This window comes from Polyodon spathula, chromosome 2 (assembly GCF_017654505.1).
Source record: "Polyodon spathula isolate WHYD16114869_AA chromosome 2, ASM1765450v1, whole genome shotgun sequence".
In the NCBI taxonomy this organism is placed as follows: Eukaryota; Metazoa; Chordata; class Actinopteri; order Acipenseriformes; family Polyodontidae; genus Polyodon; species Polyodon spathula.
In genome coordinates, this window is record NC_054535.1 from 55,342,681 (window position 1) to 55,361,500 (window position 18,820).

General features: G+C 36.2%; 1 long non-coding RNA gene across 1 annotated transcript; it reads right to left on the reverse strand.

Moving 5' to 3' along the window:
* Positions 1–1,397: 1,397 nt before the first annotated feature.
* LOC121328166 lies at positions 1,398–16,782 on the reverse strand. The gene is made up of 2 exons (XR_005951649.1): positions 16,619–16,782; positions 1,398–1,651 (listed from the first exon to the last, which is right to left on the reverse strand). It is a non-coding gene; the product is annotated as an uncharacterized LOC121328166 (long non-coding RNA).
* Positions 16,783–18,820: the final 2,038 nt, after the last annotated feature.

Sequence of the window (18,820 nt, forward strand, 5' to 3'; positions counted from 1 at the left end):
CTGCCCGACACAAAACAAAAAGTTATTTAACAAATAACAAAGCTATACACATCACTTTTGATACGATTGAGTACACTATTAATCAGGCTTCTTCACACAGTAGCAGCCCTGAAAAAACTGGTTCTAATTTACAACGATAACCAGATGAATGTGATAATTAACCAATAAAAACAATTGACACACATTTCTTGGCAGGGAGGATTTCAACCTCTATTTCCCCCGGTTGTGTGTGTGTGTGTGTGTGTGTGTGTGTGTGTGTATATATGTATATATATATATATATATATATATATATATATATATATATATATCCTATATATATATTTCATAAATAGTTAATATCGAAAAAGGAACTTTTCAAAAATTATACCTATATATGATTATAAAATGTTACAGTTGTATCGTTAAGAACATAAAAATATTGATTGATTTATAACTTAACCCGTCCAAAGTTCCATTGCCAAGTTTACTGTCTGTGTCTCATTATAACGTGCAGTTATTGGTGTGCATAAATAATATATAAATTACATTTAGAAGAGGTTTAGATGTATGCATTAATCAAGGTCTGTGTTTTTTCACTTTTTCGCTTATATCTTATTTGTCACTCTCCTTTTAAAAACTGTGCAGTCTACTCCGTGACATTTTACACTTAATCATCTGCATATAGTAAGCTTGAGTTACACTTTTTAATATTTACTCATCATTACTTATTAATAGAAAAACTAACTACCTCGGGAATAGGGCATGAGATTCGATGCTAAATAGAACTATAGGAGTAAATAAACGTAGCATTATATGTGCAAGAAAAAAGGTGTATACATACATTATTTTGAGCTGTATAAACATTTAGAAATGTATAGTGAATACTAAACCAAAAAAAGGTAACTAATGTTATTATGTACATATATCATATACAAAATTGTAATGAGTTTTTATTGTGTTGTTTATGGTTATGTATAAGCTCAAAAACAAAGACATTTGGAAATGAATACAAATGTATACGTGTGAAATTGGAACCCAGCTTTTCTTCCAGTGCTAAGTTAACACAACTGAATTACATTTTACAAAGCAAATAAGAAACAACATGAGCTGAAGCTGGGTTTGACATTTCTTACAGGTGACATTTCTTAACAGTGTAAAAACAATTCAGTGTATAATAAATAACTAATCAATATTGTATGTCAAATCACAGCACAAATATAAAAAGCAAAGTCTGCCAACAGAAGTGTGAATGCTGGTGCCTTCAGATCACAAACTGTCAGGATTTAGCCTGTAGCTTTTCTCACAGCATGTATACCTATAGTATCTCCTTGTATGTGCTGACTGCCCTGATTAATGCAGTTACCTTCTGTGTCAGTGTGATGAGTGCAGTAAAAATGATGTCACAAAGTCACGGGTTTGGTACAAATAGCCCCGATACCAGCAATGGTAGTCGGGGTGTATTTTATTCAAAATGGGCTCACAGGCCAAAAGAACTGAAATGTTAAACAAAAAGTCCCAAAAGAACGAGTCCCTCTCGGTTCTGGGGGCACTTCCCTGGTGTGGTGACAAGTGCCCATGCTGAAGTGCAGGGTGTTCAGGGCAAAGGTAAACTGCTCCAGGGTTTGGGTGAACTGGTAGTGGTGCAGCAGTTCCTAGTCACTTCCCGGTCCTATTAAAACCAAGCAAGTAGACAATGGACAAATAAACAAAACACACAGCAGCTCAGGTTACATGTTACGTCTAACCGCACTCACAGAATGACAGCCTTTATATATCAGGAGCCTCCACCCCATGATCAGTGCGACTGGACACACCTGCCCACGTCTAATGCAACACAGCTGATCACAGTAATCTCGTCCCCTAATATGGGCTTCTGTAACACCATAGAGGGTGTGTAACTTAACATGGTATAAAAACACATTCTCAAGCTTTGTAAAACCTGCATTTTATAAGGCAGGCCTTTTTTTTCAAGACAGCTTCGAAGTCGCTCCTTTGTAGAACGCTTGAAGATTTTCATAGTAATAACCCCCCCCCCAAAAAAAAAAATCTGTATATCTAGCTATTGGAAGTAATGCAGGGGTGCAAATCATTTTGAAAATTGGTGTTAAACTGTTTTGAAAGTTTAGCACCAAAGAGCCTACTGGTGCTAAATTCTCTAGCCCCGCACTGCAGATTCTGTAGTTAAACTTCCCACACGACACAAACCTTCTCTCTTGTGTATGTGTAAAATAAAATAACATGTCTACTGGCGCCATAAATGTTTGTTGCTGGCGTTATATGAGGGACCCTGGTGCAGGAATTTAGATTTTTTTTTTTTTTTAATAAAAGATTAAACTGAATTGCAAAGTCTAGTAAATCTCTGTGGGTACTTCAGTCACGTGATACTTCACTGTGTTTCATTAACTTTTGCCTGTTTTTTGTACAGTACAGTGCCTACAACACTTATATGCCCAAGGCACTGAAGTTGCTCACATAGTGACATACAGTACACTGCAACATCCATAAGCTAGCAATAAATCATAGGCGATGTCCTGATGTGGGCTACAATGCAGCCTTTGTTAAAAACAGATTGAAAGTTTCACTTTGCACATACTGTTGACCTTGTCCATTAACATTTTGTTTTTCCAAAGTCCAATATTGTTTGCTTTTTTTTTGTCTGATATATGAAACAGTAATTTTGTGCTCAAGACGAGTCAGCATACTTGTTTAGTGTGGGCACTGAACCTGCTTTTCCCTTTAACATTCCATTGCAGTTTAGAACTCTGGCAACCTGCTGATCGACCGCTTTATTACAGATATTATTTAAGCAAAAGAACCTGAAGAAGAGGGCTTTACCGCCTAGTAAAGCCCACCTCGTGTCGTTAAACGCCTCACGCCGAAGGGCCTTGCCCGATGATAAAGTCCTCTTATGAGGGTTCTATGGCTTTTATAAAATGTATATGTTAAACAAAATAACATTTACAATTTCTGTTTTTTTTTTCATGATTTTATCCAGCACTAGTTTTTGTTGCTAATAAATACAAACGTTGTCCTCATTATTCTGTGAGTAATGCAGTTTGTTCAGAATTCTGAGGTCTGGTAGCCTTCACCCGAGCTTTATTATCCCAGTGATGGATGCTTCATGGGTATTTCCAATTACAAAACAATAACGCAATACTAAAAAAAGATTCTACTTACATGGAGCTGTTCTTTAGTTCAGGTACCTCATGCAGAAAAGCGAACGTGATTTGTGAACTGCTTATAAAAGAGTAAACATACAGCTAACTTATTTTTAAATTAGGATTTCAGTGCATTTTTGCAAGTTTAATAATTTATGTTACCTTCAGGTACACATTTTTTTGTAATTACAAATACCTAGTTGTCCATGTGCTAACAAGTAGCTTGTTCACAGAGTGTGTTCATAAAGTTTATTCAAAGCCCCCTTCCTGGCTTTGTTATAGAAGAGAAAATTGCTGAAAGTAATCAGACTGCATTCAGTTGTTTGATTTCTTCAACTTGTCATTCAACCTGGATACAATATTCTCTATTTTTTTATTTTTATTTTTTTACTTGATATACTAAATTTAAATTGACAGCTAGGACAGCAGACGCAGAACTAGTCTTCATTTACAGACAACATTCATAGGGCATGTGTACAAGAAAGGAGACTATCTTTCCTCAAGCAGAAAAAAGGTAAAATACATGAATACTGTATTTACGGATTTTCCAGCTGATTGATTTGGAAGAGTGATTAAACATAGCTTGAAAGATAACATTTGAGGCTGTTTACCAGAGATTAAAGCCCTTGCATTGATCAATCAGGTCAAAGGAAATCTCCAGTCCATTTTCTAATTGGTCCATAATGATCTGGAATGTTAGCAAAAAGTCCTTAATTGGTCATTTGTTAAAAGTCGCAGCTGGATGGCAAAAGTACATTTTTTGGTGTACTTTTACAGCATATATAAAGGCATTTGCTACTGTAAATAAATTGTTGCATTTGTAGTGATTTAAAAATATTACTTTAGGTTCATTCTAACTTTAGATCCTATTTTGATCTGTCACCATTGCATTTTGCTTGGTATGTGGCAGTTATCGATCGTGTGTATCACTAATGTGAAAAAGTTGATAAATGGTGAAATGAGCTGGAAAGATATAACAAAGATTGGCACTGCATTATGTTTACCTCAGTGGGAAATTAATGGTGCTGCCTCGCCACACTTGTGTTTCTCATTTGAGTCGTGCTTTTAAATGCAAAGAATGAAGTCATTAAATCCCTTGTGTCCTTTCAGATGGGGAAAAAGCCCAAGATAGCTCATAGCATTTTAAGCAGGAGTTTACTCACATTGACTTTTAACAGAGATATTGCAATGTATTTCAACTGTTGAGCCAGAGGATGACACCTGTGCAGTATTATATAAAACTATTATATAAAAAAACAAACTTAAATGCAGTGCAGTTCAGTCTAAAACTATTAGTTTGAGATGAAAATAATTAAGCATTAATATCTGATGTAGTGGTCATTACCCACTAGATTACTGACTGCAGGCACAGTTAGCTGTCCCAGGCCAAAAAGGAGGGCACTTAATAAAACAGGTCAACTGTCTAGAGATAATGGACCATATTCATAAAAGATGGTGGTAATTTCTGTCCATTAAAAAGATTACTGGGCAGTATTTAATGCATGATGTATAAAACTACTGCCTGGTTATTTTACTGGACAGTAATGGGTTTAGATGTGATTTACTGTCACGTATTGTTACCGAGAGATTGTATTTAACCAATTGGCAGACGTATGCAAATGAGCTGTGTCCCCTACTTAAGATGTCAATGGCATACACCGTCTGTTTACACCGTCCCATTATGACTACAGGACATGTTTGGAGACAGGGTGACATAATAAAACAGATCTCAAAATGACAAGTGTCAGATTCCACAATGTGGAAAATATTTCTGATGATTTGTTTTCTCAACTCTGCAATGACCTGGAAAATGCTGAATATTTCAGTCTGGCACTAGGCAAGTTTACTGATCGCTCTGACACAGCACAGCTCGTAGTTTGGTGTGTTTTCAAAAAGGAGAACAATTTGTGGAGGAAGAGCTCACACTGCTTGCTCTTATAGAGCAGATACGGGGAGAAGATATCTATCAACAGCTGATGACATTTTTTGAAGGGCCTGGTAAAAATATTGACTTAAAGAAACTTGTTTTTTAAAATTGACATTTCGAAATCTGACATGAAATCCTGTACTGTTATTATGGCTTCCAGTAGACGTATGCAATATAATTTTATAATGTATTTGGTTACATGAGGTTAAATAAAAGATCAAAATTATGATCATATCATTGTTTTTTATGGTAAATGCTAAACATTATTTCTCAATGCTAACATTCTTCCAGGTGATGAAAAACGTTTGACTGTAGCTGTACAGCACAGTAGTAAAATCAAATGAATAACGTAGCACACTTTGCAATGCAAAAAACATGTTAAATTGAAACGAAATGATTTTAGCACGTCTTCTTTTACTGTAGCCTACTTAGTATACAAAACAGATCACAGTGCCACATTAACACATTATGATACTCTACTGTACCTTATACACACACTTTACAGAAATACATAATTTTTAAATGTACATAGAAAACTGTGCAGTGTGCAGATGGCTACAAGTAGCACATAGCCTACCTACTACTATTGTTTTCTTTAGGCATGAGACTTCAGAGTCAGAATATTCTAGTCCACATCTTGCATTTTGAACTGGTGGAGCCAAGCAGTATTTCTGAAAGCTTCTTGCCCTTTTCCAACCGATCGATCTCAGTTTGTTTAAACTCTGTAGAGTTTGTTTCTATGCCCCCTTTTAATCATCATCTTAATTTTAGTAATTTAGTAACTACTTGTATCTGTTGGGTTTATTTTCACCCAGTATATTCCTATGCAATTCCTACACACTAAATTGATTATGATCAGGACATCAGGCATGTAAGAATTTATGGCATAACGGTGTCTGTATAGCAAGGGACTCCTCTACAAAAAGGTGCTACAAGTTAGAAAACCTACATTCATTAAAGAAGACGTTCTTGTCAACGCAGATCAGCTGTTTAGAAATACAAGGTTCTGTGGCTGAAAAAAATATGATCGGGTTAATGCGATTGGTACTGTAAAAAGGGAGATTGTATACTGCCAGAAGCTACTGCGGGGTCTTCTTCACTTCTGAATCATGTTCCAAGATATCTCCCTCCTCTTGATTAACAGTCCACACAAGCACATCAAAGCCTGATATTTTCTTAGAGCAACAAATAGGCTACAAGAGTGATTTATGTTTTCCAACCAGTAAGTAGCCTATCTTGTGCAGACATCTTAACAATAACAGTGCAATTTAATGTATGTGTTACAAATAACAAAATACTTAAATTAAGTAATTATTGGATAATTAAGCATATACTTTTTTTTATTATTACCACAGGCTTAAAAACATTTTCTAAATGCAGAAATTAAGCTAGGAAATTATACTATTAAGACACATCTCATTAACCGCCTGATCTGAGGCACGTGTTAATTATGATGTCGGTAAGGGTTAATTAATGGCACAATACAGATTTATGAATCAGACCAATAATATGCTAATGAGAAAATTTAACTCTAAGGGCATGTTATTCTAACGTCATGAAGAATGCTGTTTTTTGATGATAAATGGTGTTTATGCATCACCCGATGAAACATTGTCATGTTAAACACTATTACTGGCACGGTAAATGAGACAGTTTTATTAATATGGGACAAAGACAACTACAGAGGATATGAATCCTTTTTTAAACCGAATAAATGTTTTTTGTTTATGAAGACATTTTTGGACAGATTTTTATGAAATACAGTAAATTGCAAATGTAAAGGACAAAGGGCCCGATTCACAGAATGTTTTTGTTGGTGTTAGTACCATCTCTGTCGTAATATCGGTGCTAATATTGCTCGGTGCTTTATTCAGCAAATTATTTAATCCACAAAGGTCAGTCTGTGCGCTTTAATTAGTGCTATTGACAAATTTTCTTAACCGCACTTTGTGAATGCATTTGGGGCTTTCCCTTGTTAATCAGACAATTCGTGCAATTCACAGTCTAGAAACTTGTTGGAACGTTATTAAAACCAAGTCAGCATTTTAACAAAAACTTGCTATTAACCCCATTCCTATATACTGTTGCAGTAAGAAGATGTCTGCCATTCTTTGGCAGGGGAAATCTTGTCCTCTCCAAATCAGACCCCCCAAAAATTTAAACAGTTTCACAGATTGTATGTTTGTTAAAAGGTTTCGCCTCGTATGGATGGCAATATCAGAATTATGCAAGGAGCTCACAGCACTGGAATCTACTACAAGGTGATCACATGTAATATCTTTTGAGCAAAGGTTTTATCTGCAAGTTTAAGTAGTAGCACTTTTTAACAGTGTATGTTATTTCCTATTACAATTATTAAGACCCAAAATACTATACGTTCCTGTACAACAATATACTATAAGAATCTTGCAGAATATTTACAAGACACACAAACTGATCCAATTTAAATGTTTGGTCAGTATGTGAATCAGGCTCAAAGTACTTTACGTTTCCATAGGACTGAGTGGTCCCCTCCGTGGTGTGATTTTGAAGGGAGTTTGAGCTGGGATCTTTAATAGCACCACTTGTTAATGCAGTATTTGGAAATATTTACATTCATTGAACAATTCGTGTGAATGCTGTGTTTCGTTATATTCAAAATATAATGCATACCTCCAGCTATTGGCAATGTATGGAAGGTGGCTCCATTAACTTTAGTGCTCTGAAAAATACAGATTTGTAAGAAACATTGTTTTCAATACATAGGCCTATACCTCATACTTCATAATTTCTGGAATTCATTTTGTGTTTTAAATTTGACTATGTACTTATTGTTTTACTGTCATCCGCGTATGTGTTTCAAACCTGACAAACAAAAGGTGCACTTCATACCGTAGATATTAGATTGTTCTTGTGACCAAAGGCTTAATAACTTTAGCATGTTGTGTTGTTTGACTTTTCACAGCATCATTGACATTTAGATATAAATCACATCTTTCCACTACAGCTTGTAGCACATCTCCATGGTGACACTATACAGGCAGCACTCTGCAGTATCCTACTGCTTCATAAACGTAAATGCTGCTTTTAAAATCATGTTTTGTTTTTTTAACTGCACCTTTGTTTCTTGTGTCAGGTTTGAAAAATTGCCACATATTTTATATGTGCATATTCAAATTCCGCAAGAAATAAATAAACTTCCAGAAATTATTAAATGAAATGTTTTTTTTTGTTTCTTACAAATCTGTATTTTTTCAGAGCAGCACTACAATTAAAATTCCACATCACAGTTGCCATAGCTACATTATTTATTTATTTTAATTTAAGAAAGATAGCTATATATTAAATAAACCATTGTTTGACTTTTTCTGTTGTTTTCTTCCTACTCCCAGATGTGGGTTTTAATGTTTCGGTTTTTATGTGTGTTTTATTCTTGTTTATTATGACCAGTGCTGGAATTTACTGGTTTTATTTATGTTGGTAGCACAGAGTAGAGGACCCAGAATAGAGAAAGTTATTTGTAAAATATCAATATAAATATGTATAAACATATAGAATTATATATTGCTTACAACACTTTGCTTTTATTTTACCATCCCATAATACATTTTATAAGGGAAATAAAAACTGAAAAATATATATAATGGTCTTAAAAAAATAAATATACCGTAGGGCCTGTTTTGAAGTCTTCAGCATCGGTTCCAGATATAAAAAAAATATCTCCTGGTTATGCATACTGTACGCTGTTAATTGCTAATTGTATTTCCGCAAGTAGTATACAGTGGTTTTGTCTTGATATACAATGAAGCAGAAACTTTATCAGTGTAATTCGGCTCATCATTTAATGTGCTAGTTTTGTCACAGAGAATATGACTAATTAGCCTAATTTTGCAGCATTTTACAGCCAGTCAATGAATAGAAGAAATCTTCTTTACTAAAGATGACTTGCTCACCTCAGAAACATTTGGTTGTTTGCAGATTGTCTGCCCATTGTACAGTTTAATTTGAGATGTTCTTCCTAACCCATGCTTAGCCTGCATCTGGCCTTTTCAAATGTCGTATGGAAATTAAAGAGAGTGCTGTCCAGTAGTAATAGCGACAGACAATTTGGATTGTGATCCACATTCTAGCAAAAAGGTCATCGACCATGAATTTCATGTGATTTGTTTACAATTTATCAGATCCAGGACAATGCAATACTGAGCTATGCTTGATAAATTATTTCTAAATACATACTCTGAAAATCTCAATTTAGATTGTGCCGTTTGCCATTGTGTTCAACATGGTGCTCCCACTGTCAAGAAAGACCAGCTTTAATCTCTTCTATTGTGCAACTGCTGGGTTACAAGGCTACAGCTATTGTTATTAAAATAAATACAGCAAGTTGGTCAAACCGGTCTGTCAGTGTTAAGAACAATATAAATCCTAAAAGATATGTTCATTGTCCAGCTGTTTCATTCAAAATGTGTCTGATTAATTCTAATAATTGATTAAAAGTTTTCACTTTGAATTAAAATATTTTGTGTGAATTTCCACCATTCTGTAATTTACTTTTTATATACCACAACTCTTTTAATTTGGATACACCATAAGGATTATAGCTATAATACAAATAATTTTGAAATATGGCTTTATTGCCTAAAGTAATTAATGCTCCTTTTGTAATGGGGGGGTGGGGGTGGAAATCACAGCATCAGCGGGGGCAACTACACTAAAACACCACCGCTGTGCCGTGCAGTAATCCAACTACGCCAATGCTATAACAGAGCATCAAAAATGTTCTGTTTCCTAATTTTGCTCCCTTAGGCTGGGACCAAATCAAAACTTTGACAACCCGCTAATCACTCTTAACAAAACTGTATTTAATAGTGTTTTCTTTTTATGAGTAGAAGAAATAAGGTTTTTATTTTCAAGGTAAAATATGCTTTTTGCATTTATGAAACAGATAATTTTACGGACAGCGTTGTTCACAAGCACAGGTCTCTAGTAGTTTTTTCTCTGAAAAAAGCAGAGAAAACCTTTCAATGGCCGAGTGAGACCAATAGGAGCTGAATGAAGATGAAAAAAGGGAGTATCTGATAGCCCCATGCACCGCAGAGATAAAACGGACACGAACAAAGGAGTCAGCTGCTTCTGCATCCAGAACTCAAAGAATATCACAGACATTTGCAGAGCTTTTTGAGATGTTATAGTAATAAAATAATGTCTTGGATCACATTATTGAGGAGTTTAGTGATAAAACGAATTATCAGGAGAGGATTTATCATTACGCACGTCTATAAAGAGGTATGTGAAAAATACAGTGAACAAAGGGTGGGCTTGGCTGGTACTACAGTACTGAGTGTCCTTTTGCGATTCAATGTCTTTTAAACCTGTTTGACTCAGAAAAGAAAAAAATATTCTAAATAGCGCGTTTAAAATAAACAGCTTTTGTGAAAATAAATTGGACCTGACGTGCCTGACAAGCATTGAATCAATGGACCGCAAAGGGTTAAAGCTTTTACCCTTGTTTTTTGTATTTATATTTGACATTTTATTTTTCTTCCTTCATAAGTAAGTTTTTATTGAATTTTTTAAATATAAACGGTTGCCGTGATAATTTTAAAAGAGCCCAATTATTTAATTTTATTGAGTTTAAAAAAGCCAATTTTATTCTATTGCAGGAAACTTACTCTGACAGTAGCAGTGAAGCAAGCACACTGGCTGTCAAGAGTGGAAGGGGAAGGCAATTTTAAGTCATGGCTCCAGGTTGGGAGTAGACGAGGTGTCTGTAGAGGCTTTTAAAAATGTAATTAAAATTAAATGGTGTTGTTATTTATCTTTTTACTATCTATGCTCCTAATTTGTGCAAAGACAGGATTTATTTTTTTCAAAAACTCAACCAGGTTTTAGAGAAGTGTGATCCAGAGCATTTTATTTTGGTGGGAGGGGATTTTAACTGTACTCTAGATTTTAAGTATTTAAGTATGTAAGGACTCATGATGAACCCAATCTCCAATCTGTGAGTGAGCTGGCTGGCATGCTGACAAAATATGATTTAGTTGACATAAACAATATATTTGGATTAAGAAAATAATGGCCAGTTGTCTGGAGCAGGGTTAGATAGATTTTACACCCAAAAGCACCACCTTAATCGAGTTATTAGTAGCAGTATTCATCCCACATCTTTATCTGATCATCACCTCATCACAACTGTTTTGTGTTTACCCACTGCACAGCACTCCACTTCCTATTGGCACTTTAACATTACATTATTACAAGACTCACAGTTAAACTGCTTTGGAATAACTGGAGAAGAGAAAATATGTTTTTTTCTTATTTGAGACAGTGGTGGCATGTGGGGAAAATCCAAATTAAGATTTTCTGTCAGCAATTCACCCAGAATGTCACTAGTGAGTTGAATGCAATGACCAGCCAGCTAGAGAATGAGATTTTAGAGATTGAGAGAGAGCTGGGCGGTCGAGCATGGAGGGGGCTTATCGCAGCTTGAAGGAGAGGAAACAGCACCTAGGGAGCCTGTTGGAGCAGGAGGTCAAGGGGTCCTTGGTAAGAGCAAGATTTGTGGAATTAAGAGACATGGATGCCCCCACGACTACCTTCATCAGCTTGGTGAAGAAAGAAGTTGAAAGAAAACAAATGCTTACACTGAGGCTGCCTGGGGGGAAAGAGCTCTCAAGCCCTGCAGAGCTTCATCAGGCTGCGGTGGAATTGTATCTGTACCAGGCTGAGGGCTGCAACCAGCAGGAAATGGAGCGACTGTTGGAAGGTCTCTCACGCCTGGGTGAGGAGGAAAGCCACAACCTGGACATGGTCATCACACTAGAGGAACTCACGATTGCTGTCACACAGCTCTCCAATGGAATAGCACCATTGTGGCAGAGGGAGAGCTGCCTCTGAGCTGCCGCAGGGCAGTACTGACGTTAATACCCAAAAAAAGAGACCTCTGTGAGCTAAAGAACTGGTGCCCTGTGTCATTGCTGTGCTGCAATTATAAGGTCTTCTCCAAAGCTCTGGCCAGCTGCCTTAGGGAGTGTATGGGTACTGTGGTACACAGTGACCAGACATACTGTGTACCAAAAGGCTCAATTTTTTGGTAATTTGTTTTTAATCAGAGATCTTTTTAATGTATCTAAACTTTTTAACTTAGATTTCGGGCTGGTGTCGTTTGACCAGGAGAAGGTTTTCGACAGGGTAGACCATGGCGTTTTATTTTGTACCCTAGAGGAATTTGGTTTCGGTCCTGTTTTTATTTCATATATTAGAATTTTATATTCTAATATTTTTTGCTTTTGTCTGAGCCAGCCCTTCCCAGTGCAGAGAGGGATTAGACAGGGCTGCTCTCTGTTGGGGTTGCTCTACAGCATCTCCATTGAACCGCTGCTACAGCGGCTGACGGAGCGTCTCGCTGGCCTGGCCATACCTGCCCTCCCCTCCACCCAGCCCTACCATCTCTCAGTGTACGCTGACGACCTGAATGTGTTTGTTACCAATGATAAAGACGTGGTGGTGCTGGAGTCCTGCATGAGGAGTTTGAAAGCGCCTCCTCAGCGAGGATGAATTGGGGCAAAAGTGAAGGGAGGGAGGTGGCTGAGAAAGCCTCCTCTTTCCTTGCCACAGATGTTGGAGTGGAATATGATTGGACTGAAAGTTCTCGGGGTGTACTTAGGAACTGAGGCATTCATGCAGCGAAACTGGGAGGGGATACTGGAGAAGGTAGCAGGAAGGCTACAGAGCTGGCGGTGGCTGCTAAACTGCCTATCCTTCAGGGGGAATGTATTTGTGATTAACAACTTGGATGCTCTTATCCCTGGATGCAGAGACTTTCACTCTGCAGAGAAGAGGCAGTTCTGTGGTTAAGACCTGGCATTATCTCAGACTTAAAGACCTGATTCATACCAAATGGTGGGCTCACCTGGCGATGGAGGAGTCTGTGCTGCCGTCCTGGAGGGTGCTGTACAAGCTGCCTCGGCCAAAGCACTCTGGGGACCTGCAGTGGCGAGTGTTGCACAGCATCGTCGCCACGAGCCACTGGCTGAGCCGAGTCGACCCAGGTGTGGGGGAGCAGTGCCCCTTCTGCCCCACCGTGGAAACTGAATTCCACCTTTTTCCACCGCGATTTTAAAATCCCGTAAGAACAGACTATCCAGCACTGGTCTAGATGATGGTTTTTGTGTTTTTAGAGTTCTGGTTGTAACCAGGGTAAAAGTTGACTTTTTCTTATTACAGCATAATAAATGACATGGATAATTTTATGACAAGGTGATGTATTGAGGTGTGTGCAGTGGGTGAAGATGGCTAATTTTTCATTTTTTAAATGTTTTTTTTTTTTTTTTTTATGTTTCGGTTTTTATGTGTGTTTTATTCTTGTTTATTATGACCAGTGCTGGAATTTACTAGTTTTATTTATGTTACGTTAATGTCTTGTTTTTCTTTTTTGTTGTTCAATAAAGGGATTTTAAAATTAAAATTAAAATTCTCTCTCTCTCTCTCTCTCTCTCTCTCTCTCTCTCTCTCTCTCTCTTTCTCTCTCTTGTTCTTCTTAATCAAGCTTTATAAAGTATCCGGCTATACACGATTGGACTAATTGATTAATTACACTATGATATCCTTTCACAAATTCACAAGTGCTTTAAAAAATACTGATATCAAATAATCAAAGTGCAATGAAAAAAACGAAAAATCTTAAATAGAAAAAAAAATAAAGTGCAAAGAAAGTTTAACCCTGTTACACTTTACCGTTCCTAGAAGAAACCTAGTAATAAAAAAGATTTACTTAACTGCATTGTATTGAAGTCTAAATGTGGGTAATTAAAAGTACCAATCAGATATGTTTAACATATCAGAGAATACAAGGCATTTTATAGGGGTTTGGCAAAACAGCTGACTAGTGAAGTGTGTTAAAATGGAACCACTTTTAATTTTTCACCAACAAATATCATCAAAAAATACTCTATTTCATGGTAAAACCATTGTCAATAATATGATATTATCATAACATATTTATATATCTATATATATATATATAGTCTTTATATATCTATATATATATATATATATATAGTCATCTCTTATAGAATATTTATAATAATATACACCCAGCTGTGCATAATAAGGCTGTCTATCAGTGGTTTCTGGTGATACTGTAAATCCTAAGAGTGCTAGATTAATTGAAACCTGAGATAGAATTCTAGCATTATATGCAGTTTTGGTGTATGTTGTTTGTTATAATGCATCGTGTTTTAACAGACAGAAATGGTAGAACTAGTAGTGTTGATTTTTAACAATTGTAATTGTTAATTTTTTAACAATAATTTTAAACTTCAGTATTTTTTTTATTTATTTTGTAAAAAAAACCTTTTTGTGTGGGGAAACCACATCTACTGTTATTAAGAATCGGAGTAGCACATTTGCTTGGCTTTTATGTAGGGTGAAGTTGGTTGATTTCCTCACCACTTAAGAGCTTCTGCTTTCTGCTGTTAGTCTAAATTGCTTAAAATCCCATGATGGGCATGTGACTGAGGTAATCTCTGACTAAATTTATGTCGCTTATTTGTTTATTCTGCTTTTCCACACATTTCTCCCTGTCTTCTGAGGTTTAAACTTTACATTTACATGCCATTATTTGTTTGGGTATAGATAGTGTTCCGTTGTGTTCATGTACTGGTGGTAGAGTTTGTTTTTAGACGTTTAGCAAGCTTACGAGACAGGGGCAATCTTATTTTGCTCGAGTCTCGCGCAACTAGGGCTAGAGCTCCTCCTGCCTTTCTGTCCCGCCAATAATATCTGCCAATCGCCCTATTTAAACCCCAAATCATGCCATTATTCTCTGTCTTGCTTTTTGTGTCTGCCTGTCGCTATGTTCATGTATCTATCTGTCCTCTACATCGCTGGACCCTGCAGCTCAAACGGCTGATCCCGCTGTGCTGGCAGCTTCCTCCGCTCCAGCAGTGCCAAATTCTGCACTGTCTTCTGTCATTTCTCTCCCTGAGTACCCCCAAAGCTTTTGTGTCAGTGGCAATAATTGGGTTCACACAGGAGGTGAAAAGGCGTGCAAATGCATCACAGAAAAATATACCTGATTAACAAAAATGGTTTATATTATTATTTAAACAATTCTTTATTGAGAATAATGCTTTGGAGGTGCCAAGCATTATTTAAATTTTTTTATTTTTTTTTTATAGACAAAACTGTGCTATCAATAGTAATCTGTTATCAAAGTTTCAAAGTTCTGTAGAGGGGGGCGCATTTACTCCAAATTGCTTGTGGTATCAGGGGTTGCACAATAGTGTTAGACTAGAACATGAAAGATGTATTTTTTATACTCATGGAGTAAAATCATATTTTTTCAATAATATACCGTCGGAGTTAATAAGCAGGGCACTGTAAAGAACTAACTAATCAAATACAAAGCTGGAATGAATGTACTACACATACATAGGCACTGATTCTATGAAAATTGTCTCCATAGAGCTAAATCAATCATTTTAGTAGTGATACACAGTGTAAACATTTCCCTCAGCTCCCCCACAATTCTCAATAATCTATTCTGCCAGTAAGCAGAAGCTGTGTTTGCTATATGTGAAAAAAACAAGGAAATAGTATCAAAATAAAGGTAAGCGATTTAAGTTTAATCACATATAGGGATATCCTGCGATCTTAAAAGAGTTCTGAGATATTTGTATTATTACCACACAGCCACTGATGAAGGGTTAAAATAAAAATATATAAAAAAAAAAAAACTCCTAGAATCAAAAATGGTAATGTAGGGTTTATGTGTACAGTGGAACTCTGCATCACAGGAGTATTTGAATTACATTAAGATTCTGTTATAATAGATTACTCTTCTTTTTTGTTAGTTTAAGCAGTGCCTGGAACATAAAAGTGTACATCACAAACCCAACTGATATTTACTAATCTTGTTTTATGCAGCCTCCAGTAAACCACCAGCTGACATCTCGCTGTCTGCAACTATTATAACCACTGCTCTCCGTTTTCATTTAGTAGTTATTGGTTATCAGTTTCTTCAGAGGCTAAAAAGTGAATCATAATGAGGTTGTTTGTCTCATTAAGATGCAGAGAAATACACTGTACTCACATTGAGTCAAAATAATGCATATTCAGTGCACATGATCTCATTGTGCTTATGCACAGAGGGCAGGTGCAAACCTTTCTAAACAAAGGGATCATCTAGGATCAAAACCTGACTATACATTTAAAGCTTCACTAAATCTTGGCTAAAAGCATCACTGCTGCCCATGTGCACAAATAGGTAAGCTTATTCAGGATTATAGTTTACTGGTTTACACTTTGAGCAGTCTCAAAGTTTTCCTATTACCATCCATCTAAACAGTTTGCCTCCTAAAATCCCACTGTAACTATTATTGCTGATAGAGGCTGTAGGTCTATGATAATAATTGTAATCATAATAACAGTAAACTTGTAAATAAATTACCTGTGGTATCCCACAAATGTTGAACACAAAGAAATCCCTTGAAAAAGTACATTTATCAAACACAGTATAAATGTTAACAAAACAAGAAATATTTCAGTTTTAAAATCAGATACTTCTTACCTCATATATATTACATACTGTCTACTGTTAAAAGCAAAGCTTTCTTTTAAGATGGACTTATTCCACTGCTAATAAGCCTAAAAGGATATTTTCTTTAAACAAAACTGACATTAGCACACAGGCTGCTCTTCACCCCTGAAATAAAGGTAAACGTCCTCACCAAGAAAAAGTAAGGCTCTGTTAGGGTTAGCAGCTGTCAGCTTGTTTGTTCTTATATCACTCTTTCAGGCTGCATTCTGTGCCATGGGGTGCAAGGCAGTTTATGCTGGGTTTGAGAGCACAATGCCCTCTGTGTGCTTCTCTGACTTTCATCTACTTTCCATTTAAAGACAGAAAAGACAAACAAAGCCTTCCGAATAAAAAGGGGATGATTCTTGCTCTTTCATACTGAACAGATCACAATTGCAGTATTTGCATAGCAGAATTAATTACTGTTACATGATGACAACCATCCTTGATAGGAGAGAATTTGAATGTAAACGGCAGAGTTGCAAGCCTTTCACTGTCTTTTAAATAAAACATGTCTGTTCCCTCATGTTCATACTGTCCTTAACTTTCTCATCCATTCATAATAATATTTCAAGACATAATGTTGTTTAGTAATGACAATCTGGCACCATGCTTCAGAGGGTTGGCTAGCAATACTTGGCTGTTTAGAAAGGATTTGGTCATAATACGGTTGATGTTCCTATAATCGCATATAAATATAGTTTAAGCACAAAACACAAATACATTTCATGTCTGGCAAGTAATATGTGCTGTTAATGCCTGTTTTAACAAATATTAAATTATGATGAAAGAAAAAGATTGTAAAACACCATTTGAAATGTAAGAAAATATAAATATAATAGCAAATTAGCAATCTATCTCCCATAATGGATACGTATAGTCACAAATAATAGAACCACCAACAAGTGACCAGTCAGGAACAGAACTTCCATACTTCCATGTTCCATACATATTGTATGCTTGCTGTATACTTGAATATTTCATTATTCATGTTCAGCAAGTAAACTGTACAACATCACACAAACAATCATAATGTACAGTATCTACAGTCTAAATATAGCCATGTTAATGTGTAGTATATGTATAGTTACGGGCCAGTAAAGATTACATTATATTTTCATGTTTGCTCAAATTGTCTTAAACAGTGTTCATTATATTTCCATTATGGGAGCTCCATACATTGTATGCAGTTTTATAGTTGGGCCTTTACCATGAAGAGCCACCATCTGCTCTGAGATAATTGAGAGCAGATCCCTTTATTCCCCAGTCAGGGAAAGGTCAACAGTCAGCGGGTGATTGCTTGTTATGAATGTTTACATTATACATGAGGTGCATCACAAAGGACTAGAAGTGTGTCCACAACAACATAAAGAAAACAAAAAACAGAATTCATTGTGAGTAACGTACTTCTCCATCTGTACTGAGGTGTTCTGAGAAAGAGGGAAGAGCGACAATAAGAGATATAAAATGTGAGGCACGCAAGAGGTATGTTTGTTAGTTTCGTGCTGTTGTACTTAACTATTTGTTTATAAGAATATGTGTAATTCATTCATAATTAATTAACTAAAAGGAGACAATATTATTGTACAGCCAACACATTTATTCTCATAAGACACTCCCCCTTGTTGTTGTATTGTTTTAGCTTGAAGGGGTGGTTTATTGTAACCTCCTTGCCCATTGTATTTTGGCCCTAGGAGTCTGTACTGAAGGCCCCAGAAGGCAAGAGCATTGGGCTAATTAATTGCAGCAATTACATCTATCCATTGTAACAGAAAAAAAAACAAAACAAAATAATGTAACCCTGTTTTTATTAAATTACATTTTTAGTATAGTGAACATGTACATTTTCAAAAGTATAAGACTTTCATTGCAGTCTTCACCAGTGAACATGTTTTTGTTCTTCGTTGGCAACATGGTATAAGTCAACCTGAAGGAAAATTGCTGTACTGCAGTGGAGGCAACATCTGCATCCACTTTGAAGTACTGGCATGCAAACATAAGACAGCCTACAATGTCCACAGTCTTTAATTGCATAGGTTTACAGTGTGTTCCAGAATGCTTAATTTAGCATCTAAATTCATCCCAATGGATACCACTCTTCTGGAACTAAGTAACTGGATGAAATCATTGGTTACGTCCAGGAACCTCGAATTAATCAGTGTTAAACTTACCCAGGTGCCTGAATATCATCCA